General features: G+C 50.4%; 1 pseudogene; it reads left to right on the forward strand.

Annotated features, from left to right (window-relative positions):
* The first annotated feature begins 1,742 nt into the window (after positions 1-1,742).
* Positions 1,743-4,518, forward strand: LOC100413653 (neurofilament light polypeptide pseudogene; annotated as a pseudogene).
* The last annotated feature ends 3,725 nt before the right edge of the window (positions 4,519-8,243 follow it).

Consider the following 8,243-nt stretch of genomic DNA (forward strand, 5'->3'; position numbering starts at 1 on the left):
TGCCCAGGCTGGAGTGCAATGTTATGATGTTGGGCTCACTGCAACCTCCGCCTCCTGGGTTTAAGCAATTCTCCTGCCTCAGCCTCCTGAATAGCTGGGATTACAGGTGTCTGCCACCACACCCAGCTAATTTTTGTATTTTTAATAGAGACAGACTTTCACCACTTTTGCGAGGCTGGTCTTGAACTCCTGACCTCAAGTGATCCACCTGCCTTGGCCTCCGAAAGTGCTGGGATTAAAGGTATGAGCCATCACACCTGGTCTTAGTTTTGTATTTTTAGTAGAGACGGGGTTTCTCCATGTTGGTCAGGCTGGTCTCTAACTCCTGACCTCATGTGATCCACCCACCTTGGCCTCCCAAAGTGTTGGGGTTACAGGCATGAGCCACCATGCCCAGCCAATTTTTTTTTTTTGAGATGGAGTTTCTCTCTTGTTACCCAGGCTGGAGTGCAATGGCACGATCTTGGCTCACCGCAACCTCCGCCTCCTGGGTTCAGGCAATTCTCCTGCCTCAGCCTCCTGAGTAGTTGGGATTACAGGTGTGTGCCACCACGCCCAGCTAATTTTTTGTATTTTTAGTAGAGACAGGGTTTCACCATGTTGACCAGGATGGTCTTGATCTCTTGACCTCCTGATCCACCCGCCTCAGCCTCCCAAAGTGCTGGGATTACAGACGTGAGCCACCGCGCCTGGCCCCTATTTTTTTTTTTTTTAACAGTACCTATGTTTGGAAGAACTAAAAGTCATCAGGACTGCTTAGAGAAGAGGTTGGCTCCAGGATTGGGCAGAAAATAATATATTTCTGGAGCATCTTTTTGTGCCAGAAAGTAAGGGAGCTCTAAGAATTATGGCAATGTATCAGAAGGACACAGCACCAGCTTTGTTGGGTGCCAGTGGTTCATGCCTATAATTCTAGCACTTTGGGATACTGAGGTAGGAGGATGGCTTAAGGTCAGGAGTTCAAAACCAGCCTGGGCAACACAGGGAGACCCTTTCTCTGCCAAAAAAAAAAAATTAGTGATGTGTGACTGTAGTTCCAGCTACTTGGGACGCTGAGGTGGGAGGATTGCTAGAGCCCAGAAGTTTGAGGCTGGACATGAGCTGTGATCACATCACTGTACTCCAGCCTAGGTGACAGGCAAGACATTGTATCTAAAAAAACAAAAGAATTAGCCAGGCATGGTGGTGTGACCCAGCTACTTAGGAGGCTAAGGAGGGAGGATCAGTCAAGCCCAGGAGGTCGAGGCTGCAGTGAGGCATGATTGCACCACTGCACTCCAGCCCAGGTGACAGGGCAGACCCTGTCTCAGAAAAAGAAAGAGAGAGAGGGAAGGAAGAAAGAAGGGAAGGAAGAGGGAAGGGAAGGGGTCTGAAGGGGAGGGGAGGGGAGGGAAGGGGAGGGAAGGAGGAAGGGGGAGAGAAGGGAGAGGGAAGGGATGGGGGAGGAAGGGAGGGAGGGAAGAAAGGGCCTTGGTAGTAGAGAATATCCACCGAAGTCTTCAGGGTTAACAGGGCATAATGTCTCTAACTTAATTTCAAAGAGATGGAAATAAATCAATATGTATACATGTATAGCTACATACATAAAATCCCGTGTATATATAACTGCATAATAATATATATAGTATATATGCCATGTAAGTAACTATCTTTCTGTGTATACGTAGATACACACACACATCCACATACAATTTATACATAAACACATAGACACACATAAATGTGTATACACACAGTGAACGATGGAGTGAGAGTGAGAGAGAACAATAAAAGAAAGCATAGGGCAAGTGTAAACGGCTGGTATATTTGAGTATAAAGAGTATATGAAGTGCCTTGAGCCATTCTTGCAACTTCTCAGTACATTCAAAACTATATCAAAAACAGCCAGTTAGAAACAGGCAGCCTTGGCCGGGCGCGGTGGCTCATGCCTGTAATTCCAGCACTTTGGGAGGCGGAGGCAGGTGGATCACCTGAGGTCAGAAGTTCGAGACAAGCCGGGCCAACACAGTGAAACCCTGACTCTACCAAAAATACAAAAATCAGCTGGGCTTGGTGGCGCATGCCTGTGATCCCAGCTACTCCGGAGGCTGAGGCAGGAGAATTGCTTGAACCCGGGAGGTGGAGGTTACAGTGAGCCAAGATACTGCCACTGCACTCCAGCCTGGGTGACAGAGTGAGAGTAAGTGTCAAAAAACAAAACAAAACAAACAAAAAAGCAGGCAGCCTGGGAGATATTTTAACAGTCTACATCTCCAGATTGGGATTACTCGGGGAACTTTTCCTTTTTAAAAAAAATGGAGACATCGGCACACAGCCCTCCATCCTCCCCCTTCCCTCTCTCCCCTGTCCTTCTCTCTCTCCAGGCTCCCACCGCCGCCGCGGACCGGGGAGCCACCGGCGGCCACCGTAAGTTCCTTCAACTTCAAGCCGTACTGCTCGACCTCCTACAAGCGGCGCTAAGCGGAGACGCCCCGGCTGCACATCTCCAGCGTGCGCAGGGGCTGCAGCACCGCGCGCTCCGCTTACTCCAGCTACTCTGCGTCGGTTTCTTCCTCGCTGTCCGTGCGCGGCAGCTATTCGTCCAGCTCCAGCTTGTTGATGCACAGCCTGGAGAACCTCGATCTGAGTCAGGTAGCCGCCAACAGCAACGACCTCAAGTCGATCCGCACGCAGGAGAAGGCGCAGCTCCAGGATCTCAACGATCGCTTCGCCAGCTTCATCGAGCGCGTGCACGAGCTGGAGCAGCAGAACAAGGTCATGGAAGTGGAGCTGCTGGTGCTGCGCCAGAAGCACTCGGAACCGTCCAGCTTCCAGGCGCTGTACAAGCAGGAGATCTGCGACTTGCGCCTGGCGGTGGAAGACGCCACCAACGAGAAGCAGGCGCTCCAGGGCGAACGCGAAGGGCTGGAGGAGACCCTGCGCAACCTGCAGGCGCGCTATGAAGAGGAGGTGCTGAGCCGCTAGGATGCCGAGGGCTGGCTAATGGAAGCGAGCAAAAGCGCTGACGAGGCGGCACTTGCCCGCGTGGAGCTCGAAAAGCGCATCGACAGCCTGATGGACGAAATCGCTTTTCTGAAGAAAGTGCACGAAGATCGCCAAGCTGCAGGCGCAGATCCAGTACACGCAGATCTCCGTGGAGATGGACGTGTCCACCAACCCCGACCTCTCCGCCGCGCTCAAGGACATCCACGCTCAGTACGAGAAGCTGGCCGCCAAGAACATGCAGAACGCCGAGGAGTGGTTCAAGAGCCGCTTCACCGTGCTGACCGAGAGCGCCGCCAAGAACACCGACGCCGTGCGCGCCGCCAAGGACAAGGTGTCCGGGAGCCGCCGCCTGCTCAAGGCCAAGACCCTGGAGATCGAAGCATGCCAGGGCATGAACGAAGCGCTGGAGAAGCAGCTGCAGGAGCTGGAGGACAAGCAGAACGCAGACATCAGCGCTATATGCAGGACACGATCAACAAATTAGAAAATGGATTGAGGACCACAAAGAGTTAAATGGCACGATACCTAAAAGAATACCAAGACCTCCTCAACGTGAAGATGGCTTTGGATATTGAGATTGCAGCTTACAGGCAACTCTTGGAAGGCTAGGAGACCCGGCTCAGTTTCACCAGCGTGGGAAGCATAACCAGTGGCTACTCCCAGAGCTCCCAGGTCTTTGGTAGATATGCCTATGGCGGTTTACAGACCAGCTCCTATCTGATGTCCACCCGCTCCTGCTCGTCCTACTGCACCAGCCATGTCCAAGAGGAGCAGATTGAAGTGGAGGAAACCATTGAGGCTGCTAAAGCTGAGGAAGTCAAGGATGAGCCTCCCTCTGAAGGAGAAGCCAAGGAGGAGGAGAAGGACAAGGAAGAGGAGGCAGCCGAAGAGGAAGAAGCTGCCAAGGAAGAGTCTGAAGAAGCAAAGGAAGAAGGAGGCGAAGTTGAAGAAGGAGAGGAAACTAAAGAAGCTGAAGAGTGCTGAGGAGTTGAAGGTGCTGGGGAGGAACAAGCAACTGAGAAGAGAGATTGAACCCCCATTTCCTTAATTATTTCAGGAACAATTCTTCCAAAATCAGGTCAACCCCATCACCAACCGACCAACCAGTTGAGTTCCAGATCCTGTGTGAATGAAAAAGTCAATATATATGTATCATTCTGAGATGACTTAGGTTGGACGTTCAATGTTGCGCTGTGAATTTCCTCTTTATGCAGTGCCTGTGCTGTGAATTTCCTCTTCATGCAGAGTATCTGTGCTGTGAATTTCCTCTTCATGCAGAGTATCTGTTTGCTTGCAGAGTGGCTTTCTGGCTTGCTGCCAGCCTGTGCATGGTCTGCGCTTATGAGTTCAGGAACTGTGGCAATGTGAATCATTCAGATGTTTACAATAAAAAACACCACATGAGTAAATGAATTCACTACTGTTAACATTAAACTTCATGAAAAAATAGTCCTTTGAACCTTTCGTGGTTAGCAGTTAAAGATCTTGAGTTATGTGCAATAAATAGTAAATAAAGTTGTACAGAAAAAAAAATGGAGACATCATTCATAGACCATAACTTCACCCTCATAAACTAAGATTCAGTGATTTCTCAGTATCCTTCTTTCTTTAAACCTTTGTGTGTTTTCTGAAAAAGTTTTTTAGCAAAAAGCCAGTGTTACTATTGTAAACAGAAAGTTGTACTATTCTAATGAGGAGAAATAAACCTCTTGCCCCCTTCATAGGCTGTGGAACCAGGAGGGGCTCAGTGCAGTCTGGCAGCTGTCATGATAGCGTGAGATCTGGGAGGATAGAGGCCCTCACCTTCCACTGCTCCACCCTCCAGCTGTGTCTGCCACATTCCAAGCTGTGTGACAAGACTCCTTGTTGCTGCAGGTGCTGGAGGCTGGCAACTGCTGGCATTCCCACCTTCTAGAGAGACTTTCACACTCCCTGATGAGTTTCCAATTCTGTTCAGGAGGCCCATAAATTCAAAGCAAGGGCCGCAAATGGGGGAACCTGGGATGGCACGTCTGGCTGGGGGAGCTGGGAGCTGGCAGGACCAGACAAGCTGCAGTGACCTCGGTCCCCCAAGAGCTCAGCTGAGGTTGAAAGGGAAGAACATGGAGGGAAGGACACTCGCAGGCTCTGGAAATGAGCCAGTCCAAGTGCAAATCCCAGCCTTGACATTTGACAGCCAAAGGGTCAATTGAAAAAGGAGGCAGAATTCTCTCTCTCTCTCTCTCTCTCTCTTTCACACACACACACACACACAAGCATCCCTCAATAGGAACTCAGAGTCAATACTGTGTGTGGATCCAATAGAATGTCTCCATGGGCCAGGTGAGGTGGCACACTCCTATAACCTCAGCACTTTGAGGGGCTGAGGCAGGTGGATAATTTGAAGTCAGGAATTCAAAACCAGCCTGGCCAACGTGGTGAATCCCCACCTCTATTAAAAATATAAAAATTAGCTGGGTATGGTAGTGGCCACCTGTAATCACAGCTACTTGGGGGGGCTGAGGCAGGGGAATCGCTTGAGCCTGGTAAGTGGAGGTTGCAGTAAGCAGAGATAGTGACATTACACTTCAGCCTGGGTGACAGAGCAAGACTTCATCTGAAAAAAAAGGAAAAGAAAATGAAAAGGAAAAGAATGTAACCTTGAAATCAAAATGACAGTGGAGAAACCTGGCATACACTCCTGTGCCAGGTGATCAAGCTCATCAGCAGTGAGAAGTCATGTGGCTATCATGTTCCCTTGATGGGATTTGACAAGAAGGCCCTCACATCTGTGGGCTTTCTCCCCAAAACCCATCACTTCAGTCTGACCATGAGAAAGACACTGGACAAATCCAGTCAAGGGACAACCTACAAAACACCTGACCAGACCTTTTCATGACTGTTGAGGGTGCCAGAAAGGAGAACATCTGAGAAACCATCTCAGCCCAGAGGAGCCTGAAAAACAGAATGACATGTTAGGATGACTGGACAGATGGGTGGGTGGGCTAATGGGTGGATGGACTGATGGATGGGTGGGAGGCAGATGGATGGCTGGACAGATAAATGGGTGGGTGGGTAGGTGGGTGGGTGGATAGGCAGATGGCAGGTGGATGGGTGGGTAACTTGGTAGACAGGTGGGTGGGTGGATGGATAGGTGGATGGGTAGATGAAAGGATGCATGAGTGGATGCATGGTTGGGTGGATGGCTGGGTTGGATGGGTGAATGGATGGATGAATAAATGGATGGATGGATGAATGGATGGGTGGATGGATGGATGGATGGATGGATGGATGGATGGATGGATGACTAAGTGGGTTGGTGGCTGGGTGAATGGCTAAATGGCTGGCTGGCTGGATGTATAGATGGATGGGTGGATCAGTAGGTGGGTGGATGGATGGATAAATGATTGGCTGAGTAGATGGGTGAGTGGATGGATGAATGGATAGGTGAGTAGATGGGTGGATGGGTGGATGGGTGAATGAGTGGATGGGTGGATGGGTGAATGAGTGGATGGCTGAATGAGTTGGATGGGTGGATGGAAGGATGGATGAGTGGATGCACAGTTGGGTGGATGGTTGGGTGGATGGGTCGGTGGATGGATGGATGGATGGATGGATGGATGGATGGATGGATGGATAAATGGATGACTAGGTGGGTTGTTGGCTGGGTGGATGGATGGATCATGGATGGATAGATGAATAGATGGATATATGGGTAGGTGAATGGATGAATGGATAAATGAATGGCTGGATAGATGGGTGGGTGGATGGACAGATGGACAATGGGTGGATAGACGGATGGATGGATGGGTGGAACGATGAGTGGTGAATGGATGGTGAATGGCTGGGTGGTTGGATGACTGCATGAATGGCTGGATGAATGTTGGATGCATGGATGAATGGATGGTAGTTGGATGGGTGGAGGGATGGGTGGATAAGTGGATAAATGCCTGGCTGGGTAGATGTGATGCATAGCTGGATGGATGGTGGATGGATGGATGGATGGTGGGTGGATGAATGGATGGTGGATAAGTGGATAGATGCCTGGGTCGCTGAATGCTGGCTAGATAGATGGATGGAAGATGGGTGGATATAGACAAACAAGCTAGAAAGGTAGACATCAGATGAATATAGCGACACACACTCATCTTTACATATACATGCATGCACACATATATGTTCCCATACATATCTTCCATACAAATGCACGTGTTTTCAAGTATGTATTTTTTAGGACTTTCCTAAATTTTAGTTTTCCAAAACATTCCAATCTGAGCTGCCTCCTGCTTCGTCCCTTGCCCCTTCCTCTCTGACCACAGATGTCCAGTCACTAAATTCTGCCAGTGTGGCTTCTACAAGGGCGGTCAGTTACTGGCTTCTCTTTACCACCCCCATCCCCTTGACAAGAGTTGTCTTGCTGGCATCCTTAGGTGTCAGGAGGGGTGTCAGACTCCTTCTTTGGGTCTGGCCCCTCTGTGTCCTCACCACAAGGCTGACACCTTTCTGATACATAAGCCTAACCCCTAAGTCCTTGACATAATCCTGGGTTTCCCCCTGAGCACTGTGGACACAGGGGCCAGTGGTTCTCTGGGGTGGGGCTGTCTTGAGCACTGCAGGGTGCTGAGCAGCATCCCTGGCCTCCGCCCACTCCATGCCAGGAGCCCCCTCCTCCAAGTTGTAACAACAGATGTCCCCAGACATTGCCCAGTGTCATCCAGGGGCCAGGATCAGCCCCAGGTGAGGACCACTGGGTTGGAGGTTTCACCACAGAGAGTTGCAGCAGCAAGAAGACACCAGGAGGAGCCGGGTGTGGAGGCTCATGCCTGTAATCCCAGCACTTTGGGAGGCCAAGGTGGGTGAATCACGAAGTCAAGAGATTGAGACCATCTTGGCCAACATGGTGAAACCCCTGTCTCTACTAAAAATATAAAAATTGGCTGGGCGTGGTTGTAGGCACCTGTCGTCCCAGCTACTCAGGAGGCTGAGGCAGGAGAATCGCTCGAACCCAGGAGGTGGAGGTTGCAGTGAACCAAAATCGCATTACTGCACTCCAGCCTGGGGGACAGAGACTCTGTCTCAAAAAAAAACACAAAAAACAAACAACAACAACAACAACAAAAAGACACCAGGAGGATGTGACCTGCACAGGGTCATGGGATCCTCCCTGAGCATTTGGCTTTGGACTCTGCCTGGACAGAACCATTCCCAGACACAGACCCAGGGGCTTTTCCCGCCCCTCCACCCTCATCTGCATGCCCTGTGTTGCTTCCTCTGCTGGG

This window comes from Callithrix jacchus, chromosome 5, assembly GCF_049354715.1.
Source record: "Callithrix jacchus isolate 240 chromosome 5, calJac240_pri, whole genome shotgun sequence".
NCBI classification, from domain to species: Eukaryota; Metazoa; Chordata; class Mammalia; order Primates; family Cebidae; genus Callithrix; species Callithrix jacchus.